General features: G+C 42.5%; 1 protein-coding gene across 5 annotated transcripts in view; it reads left to right on the top strand.

Moving 5' to 3' along the window:
• Positions 1 to 14,925, top strand: part of FBXO11 (F-box protein 11) — a 171,227-nt gene that overhangs the window by 1,161 nt on the left and 155,141 nt on the right. Inside the window, exon 1 of one of the 5 annotated variants that reach the window (XM_075925097.1) lies at positions 9,934 to 9,957. The exons of the other annotated variants lie outside the window; for them this stretch is intronic. The gene's annotated coding sequence lies outside the window, so the exon portion shown is untranslated. Of the gene's footprint in view, positions 1 to 9,933; positions 9,958 to 14,925 lie in introns of those variants that run through there. 5 annotated transcript variants of the gene reach the window in all.

Raw genomic sequence — 14,925 nt, 5'->3', positions numbered from 1 at the left:
CATTTCAGTGTAACACATCGGCCATTTATTTACCTCCACCTCACAACTCTCCTTTCCCTCCACCCGCTATTCTCTCACCGCGATTGCCCCTCCTGAGAAAAGCTAACGTTGGGATCCTGGGTGGGAAACGGGATCTGAATCCTGGTTGTTTTTTGTGTGTACGTTGTCCCAGGGCCTAGTGCAAAAATGTCAATTTGGACATAATCAGGGCATCACCATTGTCTAAAGGGCTGAGAATTCACCGAGGTGGGATTTCCCCCTCTAATAGAGACTCAGCACTAGCGTTTCTGTTAGGGTTTTTTTGGAGGGAGAATGGTTCCTTCGTCACTTAGCTCTGTAACTGTTGCCATATTAATTAGCTAGATTTGTGTGTGCAGAGTATTTGCTGGGGTATTTTTAAAGAAAAGATGGGGGTGGCATTGAAGAAGACATTTTGCATGTCTTATCTGGTGGATTGGATTTAAATTTTTTTATGCGGTGCTTATGACATCTCTGGCATGATAAAGGGAACATCTGTGATGCCTTTTAGATATACAAATATCTTCAAAATAAAAAAGCTTAATTGTTAGCTGAATGTCTTTTGTTTCTGAGTATCTGAGATGTTACAATAGAAGCAAGATGTATTTACAATAGTTACATTATGTTTTGATTGCATAAAAACACTAAACCGTCTTACAAATAAAATAAAGAATTTAAAATTAAGTATTTTAAATTCTCCATACCTCTCTTCTCCTCCTTTTCTTTTTCTCCTTCTTCCTGTCCCCACCACCACCACCACACATTGCTAAGAGAGAAATGTTGTGTATGTAACCAAAGGATTTGATGTCTTATGCCCAGTTATTGAGTTTGTGAAAACCTTTACAGATCTTCGGTAATTAGTCAATTAAAATGATTTCTTTGATAAACTTGTAGTTTTAAAATTATTTGGTCCTTTTATGTGATGCACACTAAATGCTTTTATCTCCCAATGTGTATAATGTAAAATTTTTTTCTAACTTCTCCTGGGTTGATGTAGAAAAAAGCAGCTAAAAATAATAATTTAGTAAAAGAGAAAAATTACACAGTTATAGATTAACTGCTGTGATTATTCAGTCTTCAGATTCTGCTAATAATTATAAATTGTTCCAGTTGTACTAATTTGTTAATGATATGAGCAGAAACTTTTTCAGTTAGAATGTCAGGCTGTCCTCACATTACATATTTGAGCTCTTTGTACTCTGAAATTCCTGGACTAGTTATTTACTGTTGTTTACCACATGATGAAGGAACTATAACAACATCAAGTTTCACTGTGGTTGAACCTTAGTGATCCCCCCCCTTCCACTTTCTGTGCTGCTGCTAATAAGTCTGACTTCACTGCAATTTGATTGTAAATTGTTGAGTGTTATGCCAGTTTTATTCTAAAATTTAGAGCACATGCTTGTCTCTTTTTCTGGAAGTCTAAGAGATTGAACTATGAAAGTTAACAGGAAGTACTCCAATCGCTTCCATGAGAGTTGGACTGTAAGTACAGAGGGTAGTCAATGAAGTAAATAAAATAGTACAAAATATTAAAGCTTTAGAGAATGACATTATGAAAATACATCACTGATTTATATTTGTATTACTACCTTTAGATGTGGTCACCCTTTTAATAAAGAAGTGAGCAGTACAAAATTATTAGTAAAAGGCTTTCATATGAAAGGAAATATATAATATTGGGATCTAGTTTAGTAAGCAAAGGCACAAATGTGGTGATGTATAAAATAATTAATGGTATTTATTTGCCTTAGGCCATAATATAGAAGCAAGGGGATTCTTAGATATGCAAATACAAAATAAAGTTTTTAATGCATTGTACTGTTTATCTGTAGAACTCCTTGTTGGTTAATGTTATTGAGACAAATGACATTGTTAATGTATGCAGATTAGACTTTTTATATGTTGTTGAATGCGATATGTATATATGATGCTTTACAACCACAAAAGTGAACTTGAGTAATAAGTAAAGGTTATACTTCCTGCTACAGGAAATAAATGGATCCCTAAGTGGAATAAAAAATAAATGTATCTCTTGGGACATTTGGATAAGTTCCTTATAAAGCTTTGCCCTACAAGTACAACCATGCCAGTGCTTCATGTGTGACTTGACATGACACAGTTATGGGCATTTGTATTCTGACATTTTGTATTTGAAGCGGCGATGTTAAATAGCAGTTAGTAAGCTAATCGAGTAGTTGAGGGGGTTCACACTGGCTCTGCTTTTTAGATATACTAAGAGCCACCAGGCTCTTACTACGCTTAAAAGGCAGAGTTGTAGCAGTCTAGGACTGGGCACAAGCCGGGACAGCTGGGTCCTGGCTTATGCCCAGTTCCTGATAATGCAGCCCTGCTTTTTGTCCCGGTTCATACTGGGTCCCTTGCTGTGCCTCTGCCTCCCTGTCCTCTCTGATACAGTCAGTAAGGGGCGGGGGTAGCGACTAGTCGAGTAGTGACTTGACTAGTCACTTACATCCCTAACTTACAGTGTGAACAGGACACGATGTAGTTTGGTCATGATATCTCCACATTATAAACTATTAAATAGCAGAAGTTGGTAACCAATGAGGTCTTTTTTGTTTGTGGTGTGAAAAGATCATCATCATACAAATAAAATCAAATAAGCCTGTTCCAGCATAGGTAACTGTGAAATATAGTTGTGAGGTGGTAAAGGCTATAATGGTGATGGGTCCTTTCATCTTCATCTGAAACTTGGGCAGATTCATTTCAGAGACAGGATGCTGGACTAGATGGATTTTTTTTGTTCTGTGCTTAAATATTTCCACATTTCCTATGCAGTTTCATTTTTCACTAATAGAAATAATGACTATATTTTGTGGAAGAAAACAAGGTTAGACCCATATCTAAAAATTCTTGCTCAGTACACAACTTAAAATTATTTCCATGAGAAATGGCACAGAAGAGGTTTTCCCCTTTGTTTGCAAAAAGCAGCTGTACACTTGTACATGTTGTTTGTGTCCTAGTCACTGGGTATAATCCGTTGAAATCCAGGGGTTATGTCCTGAACCAAGTTCTTAATGGAATTGGGGATCCTATCTTGTAAATCGCAGGTATATCTTGCAAGTGTGATTTTTGAGTCTATCTGTATTTTACCAAGTTAAAATCTGCTTTACCTTCCTGAGAATTTTTACTTAGGCCTCATTTACACCTAAATCTGCTAGAGATGTAAAACTCTGGTTAAAAATATAACTGTGTAATTGCTAAAAAAAACATAGTGGTAACAGGCACTATGGGCTCTTCAGTATAAAGCTTAAATACTTTAAGCTTTATACTGCATAGTCCACGCAAAGCCATCTTTCTGGGAGTGGGACTGGCAAGGGGAGCCAGCGTGTAACCTGCAGCAGGAGGAGGAGTGGCTTGGCCTGCCATGGACACCCATTAAGGCTAAGGCTTACCTGTTACCACATCCCTAAAATCTATATTGGCATAACAAAAGATGTGTGTTTAAAATTGATTTAGTTGTTTTGGTGTGCCAGTTCAGTCACTTTTATTGTGCAATAAGTGTTTCCACACACAAACTTACACCAGAATAAGTGAATAAGTTTCAGTTTATGTACAGATCTGTTCTTAAATGGCAAGAAAATGGAGAGCAGTTCTAGAAGTAGAAAGAAATGTGATGTTGATTTTTCATGTTCCTTTAAAAATCACATCTTGTTAAGAAAAGGTGATATGCTTATTTCTTAGTCTCTTAGTGAAAAATTTCTAAAAAGTATTTTAAGAAATAAAATTAATGGAAATTATACTCTATTCTGCAGTACTGCTTCAATTTTGGGCCCACATTTTGTGTTGTGAATTGTGGGATGCAGGATTCGATGCCCAAGTTAGTAAAAATGCTGTTGAAAAAAATCAAAGGTAAGTTTGTCTATTGTTAATTTCAAGACCATGACCTCATCTAGGGCACATCTACACAGGAGTGCTAAAGCCAAAATAAGCTACGCAACTAGAGCTACATAAGTTGTGTAGCTTAAGTCAAAATAGCTTATTTCGGCTTTCAGCGCTGTCAACACAGCAGGAAGTCCAAGAAAGCACTCTTCTTCTAACTTCCCTTACTCTTCGTAACTTGAGGCTTACAGGAGTCAGAGGAAGTAGTCCTCCAGCTCAATGTTATTTCGACATTATGTCAAAATAACTACTTGTAGTGTAGATGCAGACTACGTTATTTCGGAATATGTTATTCTGAAATAACACTGCTGTGTAGATATTTCCGCAGTAACCCCAAAGACGCTTTCCATGAATTTGAGAATAGTTGGGTCTGGATCTTAGTCTTTCTTGTGTGAGTATGATGTGTGCCTTTTTTTTTTTTTAATCCCAAATCTTAGTTATCTTGGCTCTGTCTTACAAAAGATTTTTATTTTTCATAGTTTCTTAAATTTCCTTTTTTTGTTGATTAAAAGAGAAATGTGTTATAAAGAGACCAGCAAATACATTTTTGTACCGTTGCTAATTTTTGTTGTGTGATTGCCTTTTGGTTTCCTTTTTTAATAAGAATTAAAGTCAAATATATTTGATATATAGAAAAAATAATTCAGTACTATATGATGTACATAGATTACACATACAGCATAAGGATGAAAGAATAGGAGGGAAAAATATTTTGTTTCGGAGTAGTAATTGTAGAATAAAAGGGATCAAGAGAAAGTAATGGCTATTACCTCTTTAATATTGTTTTTACTTAATCTTTTGACATTGTTTATACATTTCTCTTAATTGTTATACTTTAGTTAGCTCTTAGCTAAAAATCTTCGCTGTCAGTTTGAGTGGTGTTTGTAGTGGTGTAAAAATGCCTGGTAAACTTATTACTTGCATATGTGATCAGCACATAGCTCAGACATCTTTGGTTTAGTTCTTTGCTCATCAGTGAAATTAGTCTCCTATGAAAAGCAGAGAAAACAATTCGTTAAATAACCTCCATATTTTTTAAAATGTACAATTTTTTACTACATTTTTAAAAGGAGATTTTAAAAATATTTAATTAGAGCAAATTAACAAAACAAATGTTTGTGTGCATTCTGTATAAGTATTCTAAATTTTCCATACAGCAGTGGTCTCCAAACTTTCTACACCCAAGATTGCTTTTTAAATGTCAGGGCAAGCCAAGTTCTACCCCATCCCTTCCCCAGGACCCCACCCCTTATTTGAGACCCCTCCTTCTCCATTTCCCTCCTCTCCATTACTTGCTGTCCCTAGCCCTTACTCACTCTCATTGGTTGAGACAGGATGTGTGGGTTGTGGGGGTGGGAATGAGGGATTAGAGTTTGGGAAGGGGGGAGAGTTTTAAGCTCTGGGAGGGAATTTGGGTGCAGGAGGGAAGTGGAGAAGAGGATGCTGGCTCGGGAAGGAAGCTCCAGGCTGGAGAGTGTTGGGGTCAGATGGAGGGTTGGGTTGCTGAGCAAGCCACAGGCTTGAGGATGTGGTGGTGCAGGAGGTTGAGGTGGGGTATATGAGGGGCTCAGGGCACAGGTTTGCGGTGTGTAGGTGGTGCAGGAGAGTGTTGTGGAGCGAGACTGGGAATGTGGGGAGTGCACGAGTTTGGGGATGTTATAGGCTTAGGGCAGGGAGTTCAGGTATATGATAGGATCAGGTTTGGGGCTTGTGGGGGGTGCAGGAGTGTTATGATGCTGTGGCCAGATTGGGGCTTGTTGGCCAGGCTTCATTTTTAAATAAAAGATTATTTCCAACATAAAATGTTTCAATGTTGTCTTTATTTGTGGAAGAAGCAAGGAACATTTTTTGGGGCAGGGACCACTGACCCACAGAAAAATCAGTCAGGGACCACACTAGTGAGATGCAAAAAACCAACCCCTCCAAAATCCCCCAACCCTCACTGATGTGGCCAAAATTGAGATACCTCAATCCCCTGGCACTCCAGCCCTGATGGAGGGAAGGGTAGGTAGGAATAAGGTTCAAGGCCTCAGGCTAGATTAACTCTTCTGGAGTTCCAGGGTTAGTGGATTTTGTGGCCTCTCTCTAGGCTCTGAGCTGGGGCCGAAAATGAAGAGTTCAGTGTGTGGGACAGAGTTGCCAGTGATTGGGATAGTGATAGGGGTACAGCTGGGGGTAGATGTCTGGCCAGGAGGGAGGGGACAGGAGCAGGGTGCTGGTGGGTGTCTCGCCAGGGGGCAGGGTGCTGGGTGGTGACTGGCCAGGGGGCAGGGAGCTGGTGAGGGTCTGGCCAAGGGAAAGGGGGCAGGGGCATCTTGGCCGGGACCTGGGGGTCTCCAGGGACGAGGCTCTCTTGAGCAGGATCTGCAGGCAGCGCTAGAGGAAGCGTGCGTGCAGCTCTTTTAAGAAATCCAGCTGCTCCGGATCCTCCTCCATTATCTTATTCCTCCCTCCCACCCTGGCTCCCCGGAGCATGTGGAAGGAAGGGAAGAAAAGAAAGTGCGTGCGCTGTTGTGGGAGGGGAGGAGCAGCATGCATGCTTCCTGAGAAGCCAGATCTGGTGCAGAGCCTTGGGACTTTCCTCCTCACACCACAGGAAGCCAGAGCTAGCTCCTTTTGTGTGGGGCAGGAGGTTGTAGCGCCAGCGCGTGCTCCTTGTTGCGGGCAGATGGAACAAGGTGGGGCTGGGAAATCTGACTTGCTATCGACTGTCAGTGCCCCTGCGATCGACCAGTTGATTGTGATCGACTGGTTGGTGACCACTCCCATACAGGAACCAGTTGTTCATAAATCCTACTGCTTTCTATAGCAGATTACTCAGTGGTTACTCTGGTGTCTGGTAGTCCGATACTGATTCTTTTCCCTTTTTGGGTATGTCTGTTCTTGCACCCTACTTCGAACTAGGGATGCAAATGCAGGCATTTGAAATTGCTAATGAAGCGGGGATTTAAATATCCCATGCTTCACTAGCATGATAAAAAAATGAGGAGTAACGTTAGTTCGAACCAAGGGCTTTGGTTCGAACTACCATGTCCTGGCATGCACTCCCTGGTTCGAATCAGCTGTGATTCTAATTAGCGTGCCAGCGAGCTCATGCTAATGAAGCATGGGATATTTAAATCCCTGCTTCATTATCTATTTCGAATGCCTGCATTTGCATCCCTAGTTCGAACTAGAGTGCAAATGTAGACATACCCTTTTTGGATAGTTGGAGAGGTCAGTTCAAGGTCTCATCTACACTAACCCATGCCGTCAATCTAATCTACGTGACTTCAGTTACACAAATAGCATAGCTGAAGTTGACCTACTTACCGTGGCATCTTGTGTGCAGTAAGGTTGGTGGGTGTTGCTCTTTCATCAACGCTGGCAACTCTTCTCTTCCTGGTGGAGTTCTGGCATCAATGGGAAATCATCCTGAGATCAATTTATCATGGCATAAATTGATGGCTGGGTATATTTTACTGCAGAGTTGATCCCCAGCGTAATGGAGACAAGCCATAAGTAAAAAAACCACTGTTACTGCTTACCTATAGTTGAGTTGGAGCCAGTGTTTTGCAGATCCAGTTCGTGCAGATTTTGTAAATGGCAAATTCTATCATCCATTTTAGCAGGAGTTTTGTGAAAGGATATTTCCTTTTATAGATCTGTTCACATGCTATTCTCTGTAGGACATTATTTGGGTACCCACTTGTACACCTTTGATAGGATGTGTAAGATGCAAAGAGGGTTGAGTAACATTCTTGTGAGTTGAAGATTCTGATTCCTGTTATGATAGACATGAGAGGGACAAAGTAGGTGATGTAATATCTTTTATTGGACCATCTTCTGTTGGTGCAAGGAACAAGCTTTCAGGCTATGCATAACTCTTTTTCAGTTTGTGGAAGGAAGCAGAGTGTCTGCTATATTTGCCAGGCTGCTAGAGATGGGAGACTAAGATGAAAACCACACTTTTCCAGATGTAGACCTGTGGTTTGGCATTTGTTATCTATCCAGTCCAACTCTTATGAGGCATTAACCCATACAATTTGTGCTTTGATTCATATTATTGACTGCAAAGTTGATAGTTTAATTAGGCTGATACCATCCGTAATTGTTATCGGAAAGGCTCTCAACTTCATTTGTTTGATCCATGGATCTGTTTTATTTGGTGTGCTTTCTCTAGATCAGTGGTTCTCAAACTTCATTACACTGTGATTTTCTTCTGACAACAAAAATTACTACATGAGTTCAGGATGGGGGACCAAAACCTGAGCCCATCCAAGCCTTACTGCCCTGGGCAAGAGGGTGAAAGCCCAAGCCCCATACACTTCAGCCCAGGCAGGGGGCCTGTAAACTCAGGTTGGACTTTGTTCCTAGGTCCCAGCAAGTTTAAGACAGTCCTGGCAACCCCATTAAAATGTGATCACAACTAGGGATGTTAAGTAGCAACTACTTGGCTAATTGACTAGTCGATGGAATTTCCATCAACTACTCGATTAGTCTATAAAGAAGGGCAGTGTCAGCGCTCACTCCCAGCTGATGTCGGGTCTCAGTACAACCTCCCGCTGCCACTCTGCATTTTTAAAGGGAAGCTGGCAGGAGAGGACGCTGGCTGAATCCCTGTTCCTGAGTCTCAGCACTTGCGCCGGCTTCCCTTTAAAAATGCAGAACGGCAGCGAGCAGGGGTGTGCGTGCTGAGACCCAGGTACAGGGATTCAGCCAGCGTCGTGCTGGCTTCCCTTTAAAAATGCAGAGGGAGGAGGGGGGAATGAGTGAGTAGTCAATAGTGCTACTCCTTTACATCCTTGATCACAACCCACTTTGGGGCCCTTTTAGAACTGCTGCTTTAGATGGTTGTTTGGTTCAGCAGAAATAGAGATGAAGTTGGGGAGAGAAAGCAGTATTTGCATCTTGCTCCAAAAACTGATTCACTTTTGTAAGTCTGTGCTATGAGCCCCCGGATAGAGGTAAGTTTTGAGTAGATGTAGTATACAGACTGGTACTTAAGATTTCTGCTCTTTTTGACTGAGGTATCATCTTTGATATTGGAGTCAGCAGGGCTTGATGTCTTGAGTGAGTTCAACATCTAGGGCAGGAAAAGAAGAGGGGTTTCATAGTCCTTATGTCTGTATGTTTTATACCAAGTGTCTGCTTCCATGCACATGGAAGGGTGTACTGTGCACTCTCAGATGAGTGTCTTCTGGTTCTTGGTTTAGGGTAGATATAAGGTGGGGATGAGAATTACTCTTCTGTTACGACTTTTCATTCACTTGTAGTTTGAAGTTTGTGGCCATTTTATTACTATTAGGGTGGAGAATGCATTCCATTGTCTTCTTTACAGACATTAATGGGTATACAACATATGTTCCTTTCTGTTGATTGACATAATTGTATTTTGTCCTTGGCCATTCAAAGAATGACCATTGAATTCCTTTTGTAACATGTTATCCTCACATGTCAGTGTGTTACATACATGACCTGCAACAGATGAAATGTGTTAGTTGTGCTCAATGTAGCAAAAACTAATTTTTATGATGATAGTCCCGTTAAATAATGGAAATTAAGATCTTTCATCTTTCACTTTGTGAAGACCCAAATCATGTAATTTATTTTCAGGTGAGCAATAAGTAGCTGACATGGAACTGCTTCTAATTATAAACAGACAGACATGTAGAACCTGGAGAAGATAAATATGTTTTCTATGAGGTTTTGCCATTTTAGTTACCTATAATGTACTGCCTATACTTACTTTTTAATTGGGCTTTGCTTATAATTGGTAAACTGGACTTCTCCATTTTGTGGCTGATACAAATATAACTGGAGTGAGAGATTGAGGTTCATGGTTGTTTGTTTGAGATTACCAGCATTTCCAGACTAGAGATGTGCCAGCTTCCATTGAGTGGTGACTAGACTTTTGCTCCATAAACCCTCTCTTGAAATTGGTGTTCTTACTGACCAATGCCCCATCTCTATCTAACCTTTCTCTTTCTGGATAGGTTTATTGAGAAGATTGTTGGGAGGAAACTTTGGCCTCATTTGAAGTCTTCAAACTGACAGGTGAAGGAAATAAGCTTTTAAATAAATATTGTATGGAGACTATGCAAGTGAGTTGCATTGTTTTTGCTGTTTTAGACTTATCAGCATTCCTTAATACCATTGATTGTTTGTTGACTTGCTTGCTGACCATGTTTAACATAGGCAGGATTACATTTCAGTATCAGTTACTCATGGGATGATACCATATTGTAGTATTAAATAATGACTCCTCTGTCCCAAGAGTTCTGTTTTGAAAATTCTATTCTACCACTCCTTTAAAATGTAAATGTGGTAGCAAAAGAATATAGTTGGACAATTTATATTGTGTAGTGTTCAGTATATGGGTGGTGTCTCTTAGAAATTATATTCTTCCGCTACCCGGTGTCTAGCTGAGAAGTTCTAGAACAGAACATCCTGATGAAAGTTCTATTCAGACAAAATGAGAATGATTCTGGTTTGCTGAGGAAAGCGTTGGGAAATAGTTTCCCGGTATGATTTCTCTTCTGTGTATTGATCAGACAGGCAGATCATGATTCGGAATTGCTCTGGATTTTCATATCATGGTGGTGGTGAAGAAGCCTATCACCCGAAATGACCTGTTTGGGGGCTTATGATCTTTTCTTTAATATGTGGGACAATGTTTCCTCTAATCTTTTCCATCCACCTGCATTATAAATTTTTATGTGCACCAATGCATGTGCGACTGTGCACCAGTAGAAATAAAACCTAGCTGTGAGTGCTTTGCTAATCACCTGGGAGACATTTGAATCTCTTCTTAGTTGCTGCTCAAGTGTGCAGCTTACAGGGAACACTAATGTGGACCTCTCCAGAGTTTCCCATGTCTTACTTGCTTCCAGATTGGCTATGGCCACTGAATGCTGCCAGTAGCTACTCTAGATAACCGCTCAAAAGCCATAATGGTGCATTGTAGGGATGTAAAAATGCATGTATTTATGTAAATGTGTAGCCACTGACATTTTTCAGCGGCTACACATTTACACACAGAGGGGAGAAATGAGAGAGTTGGTGCTTGAGTGGAGCCTGCTTTTTAAGCTGACTCTATGCCAGCACCAGCTCCCACCTGCCTCCATCTCCCAGCCTCTGTATCAAAGGAAGAAGTGCATGGAGGAGGGGAGGTGGCTCCAGGAGCAAGTATGTATGGGGAGATGGCTTGAAAGCTAGCTCCCCCACCTGCCTTTGATACAGAGTCAGCGGGAGGATGGGCAGGTTGCGTGTAACAGAGGGTTAACCAATGAGCCTGGGCACAGTTCAGGTTAACATCCCTAGTGCAGGTGCAAACTAATCAGAAGTGCTTGTTATCGGAAGCAGGTTGCAGCTGTTAGCTGAAGTCTGTATTTCAGGGTTGGTTCTGGAAGAACTCAGAGGTGTTAATTGACCTATTGGTACTAAATGATTTGGGTCTTCACTTTGGAAACTGCCTTTGTGTACTGTAATGATTGAGGTGTTTTACTCCTAGTCTGTGGCCTTGAGTGGCTGGAAATTGGAGCTAGGACATTCTTTTATTGGATAATCCTCGACTTAAGAATTCACTTCTCCCTTTCATCCAGAAATGCCATAGAGTGTTTTTTAAAGTTCTTGGAATAAAAGCCTGTCTTTTTTATTGGGGGGGGTGGAGGGGGAGCAGGTTTCTGATAAAGTGCATTCTATAGGAATTTGCAAGCCGCTGGAAAATAAGATGATAAATAACAGTTGTCATGGATTTGTCAAGAACAAATTGTGTCATACCAGCTTTGACTGCCCTAATCTCTTGCTGCAGTTCTTCCTAGGTAGTCATTTCCCATTTTACAGTAGTGGGGATGTAAAAGTTGGTTGGAAAACTGTTCTCAGAATTTATCAATGGTTCACAGTCATGTTGGAAGGACATAACAAGTGGGGTTCCACTAGTTCCAGGTCCTATTCTGTTCAATATCTTCACCACTGATTTAATAATTGCATAGAAAGTACACTTACAAATTTGTGACTGATAGAAAGCTGGGAGAGGTTTCAAGAGTTCCGGAGAGAGATTAGAATTCAAAAGGATTTGGAGAAATGGTTTGAAATTTAATAGGATGAAATTCAATCATAACGAATGCAAAGTACTTAATTTAGGAAGGAACAATCAGCCATTCCCATTTTGTATGTGCATAACTGCCTAAGAAGGAGTACTGCAGCAAGAGATGCAGGGGGCCATTGTGGACTACAAGCTAAATTTGAGTCAACAGTGTAACATCTTCTGCTGTACTCTGTGCTGATTAGGCCTCAACTGGAGTATTGTATCCAATTCTGGAGTCTGCATTTTAGGAAAGATTTGAACAAATTTAGGAAAGTCCAGAGAAGAGCAAAACAATGATTGAAGGTTTAGAAAATATGACTTATGAGGCAAGCTTGAAAAACTGGCTTTGTTTAGTGTGGAAAAGAGAAGACTGGAACATAACTTTTCAGGTATATAAAAGGTTGTTACGTGGAGGAGAGAGAAAAAAAATTCTCCTTTACTTCTGAGGACAGGACAAAAAGCAATGAATGAGCTTAAGTTGCAGCAGAGATATTTAGGTTGGACAATAGGAAGAACTTCAGGTGGTCAAGGCCTGGAATAAATTGCCTATGGGAGATTGTCTAACCTGCTCTTATAATTTCCAATATGGAAATTTTACAAACACAAGCAAGGGATGGTCTAGATTAGGGATATAAGAGTGTAACTGTTTAAATGGTTAACCGATAAGCATAAGCTTGTCTATTACCATAATAGTTATATGCTGGTCCTTGCCTTGCTCCAGGGAGCCAGCTGTCACCACACTGCTAGCTCTGTATTGGGGCAGCAGCTTGGGGCAGCTGCTGGCTCACCAGGAGCAGCGAAGCAGGCAGGTGCCAGCTTCAAAAGTATGATAATGGCCAGGGCTTGACAAACGTCGGCGAAATCTACTCGCCAGCCCCGCACGGGTGAGTAGAAGCAGCGATTTGTCAAGCCCTGATAATGGCAATCACTTGTTGCTGTGTATGATCATTTTCCATGGTAGTTGTGTGCCCTCAGGTGGCTGATAAGGTCCATCTTTGAACCACAAGTTCTATTCTAGTGAGGACAGATGTTTCCAGGGACAGCAGGAGGCTGTTGACCATGACTAGAACCTAGTCGCCTCTTCTCCTCAGTTTGTCAATGGTCAAGTTCAAAATGCAGGGAGCCATTGTCTATGACAAGGGTTGGCAACCTATGGCATTTATGGCATACAAGCCAGTTTTCAGCAGCACGTGGGAGGGAATTCAGCCCTGCATCTCCTCCCCTGCTCAGCTGCTGGAAACGCTCCCTCCTCCCTGCAGCAGGTTAGGCTGCAGTGGGAGGAGGCAATGCTGGGACTGAGGTTCCTCAGCAGTGCCTTGGCTGGGACCAGAGGCACCGCTGCTGCAATCTTGAGGTCAGGGGCCGGCCCTGGAGGCTGGAGGTGCGGTTTGGGGCTGGCACCCCGAGGTACCGTTGCCGCAGCCACGTACTCCAGGACCGACCCATGACCCGTGTGGCAGTGGCATCAGTACCTCCATCCTCTGGGGCCAGCCCTGGGACATGTGGGCTGCAGCAGCTAGGCCTCTGGGGCCGGCCACAGACCTCAGTGGCAGACCTCTGGGGCAGCCCCGGACTGTGTCAACAGTGGCAGTGGGCCAATGGGGCTGGGTCCAGACCATGTGGGCCCCAGCAGCGGGGCCTCCATCTGGGGCGACCGGGACAGCATGGGTGTGGCAGTTGCTGCAAGGGGGCACAAATCCAGGTAAGGTCCCTCCTCATTTCCTGCAACCTCAATCCCTCACTTCCCTCCCCCCACCCCCTCCAAGACCCGACACCCCCAGCTAGCTCCAATACTCTCCCTTGTTCCTTTACCCTCTCTCCTGGCCAGACATCCCACCCTGCTCTTTCATCCACCTTGCTCCTGCACCCTCTCTCCTGGCTACACACTAGGGATCTTAAGGATTAGTTGACTACTTGGCTAGCCGATAAGCAAATGCTTATTCAGGATAGCTGACTAGTCACTTCCCGCCCCTCCCCCTCTCCCCTTGCTGCCTCTATCATGAAGATAGGGGTACTTCAAAGAGGCAGTGCCTCAGGGACCCTGGGCTCCATATGGCACTAAGCCTGGGATCAGTTGTGTGGCGCTGCTCCTTTGAAACACTGCAGTGGTATTTCAAAGTGGCAGCGCTGTGTGGGAGTGCCCATCCTTACTACACACTGCACCCTCCCTTGCGCCTGTTCCTTCCACCTGGCCCGACACTCTACTCCCAGCCTGCTTCTGCACCCTATCTCCCACCCACACCTTGCAACTTCTCCCCCTTCTGCACCCTACCTCCCTCCCAGATCTTGCACCCCATCCCATCTTACTTTCTGACAGCCCTGTTTAGCACACTGTACCCCATATTTTTGTCTTTACCTCAGAGCCTAAGGAGGGCCATCAAATTCACTAACTCTGGAACCCCAGAAAAGCAAATCTGGTCTATGGGAAGCCCCGAACCTCAGTCCCCCCCCCCCTTCCCCTCAGCCGGTGAGGCTAGGGCACCAGAGTGAGGTGTCTCAATTGAAGCCGCATCAGTGAGTGTTGGGAGTTTTTGCAGGAATTTTTTTTGCTTCTCACTTGTGTGGTCCTGAACTGATTTTTCCGTGGGTCAGTGATTCCCAACCCAAGAAACAAACATGAGAAAGTTAAAATGCTTAATTTGTTTCATAGTTTAAATTAAACCTTTCTCCCTAGCTGCAGCTGGTTCAGAAAATAAGGTCCCTGTGCCCAGCCTGCCCTTGCCTCCCCTCCCCCTTTTTTCCCCCGGCACACAGATCCGTGAATAAGTTAAATCTTGGTGCGCCACTTCTGAAACTAAAAGGTAAGATCTGTATGTTTGTTTATTAACGAAGCTGCTTGTAAGTAGCACTTTTATTGACTTTAAAAAGTATCACCGGTACTCAGACCTGTACATAGAGACGAATAAATCAAATCTCAGCACTCCACCTCTGAAAGG

This window comes from Pelodiscus sinensis, chromosome 3, assembly GCF_049634645.1.
Source record: "Pelodiscus sinensis isolate JC-2024 chromosome 3, ASM4963464v1, whole genome shotgun sequence".
NCBI lineage: Eukaryota > Metazoa > Chordata > Testudines > Trionychidae > Pelodiscus > Pelodiscus sinensis.
This window is presented reverse-complemented; position numbering and strand designations above follow the sequence as displayed.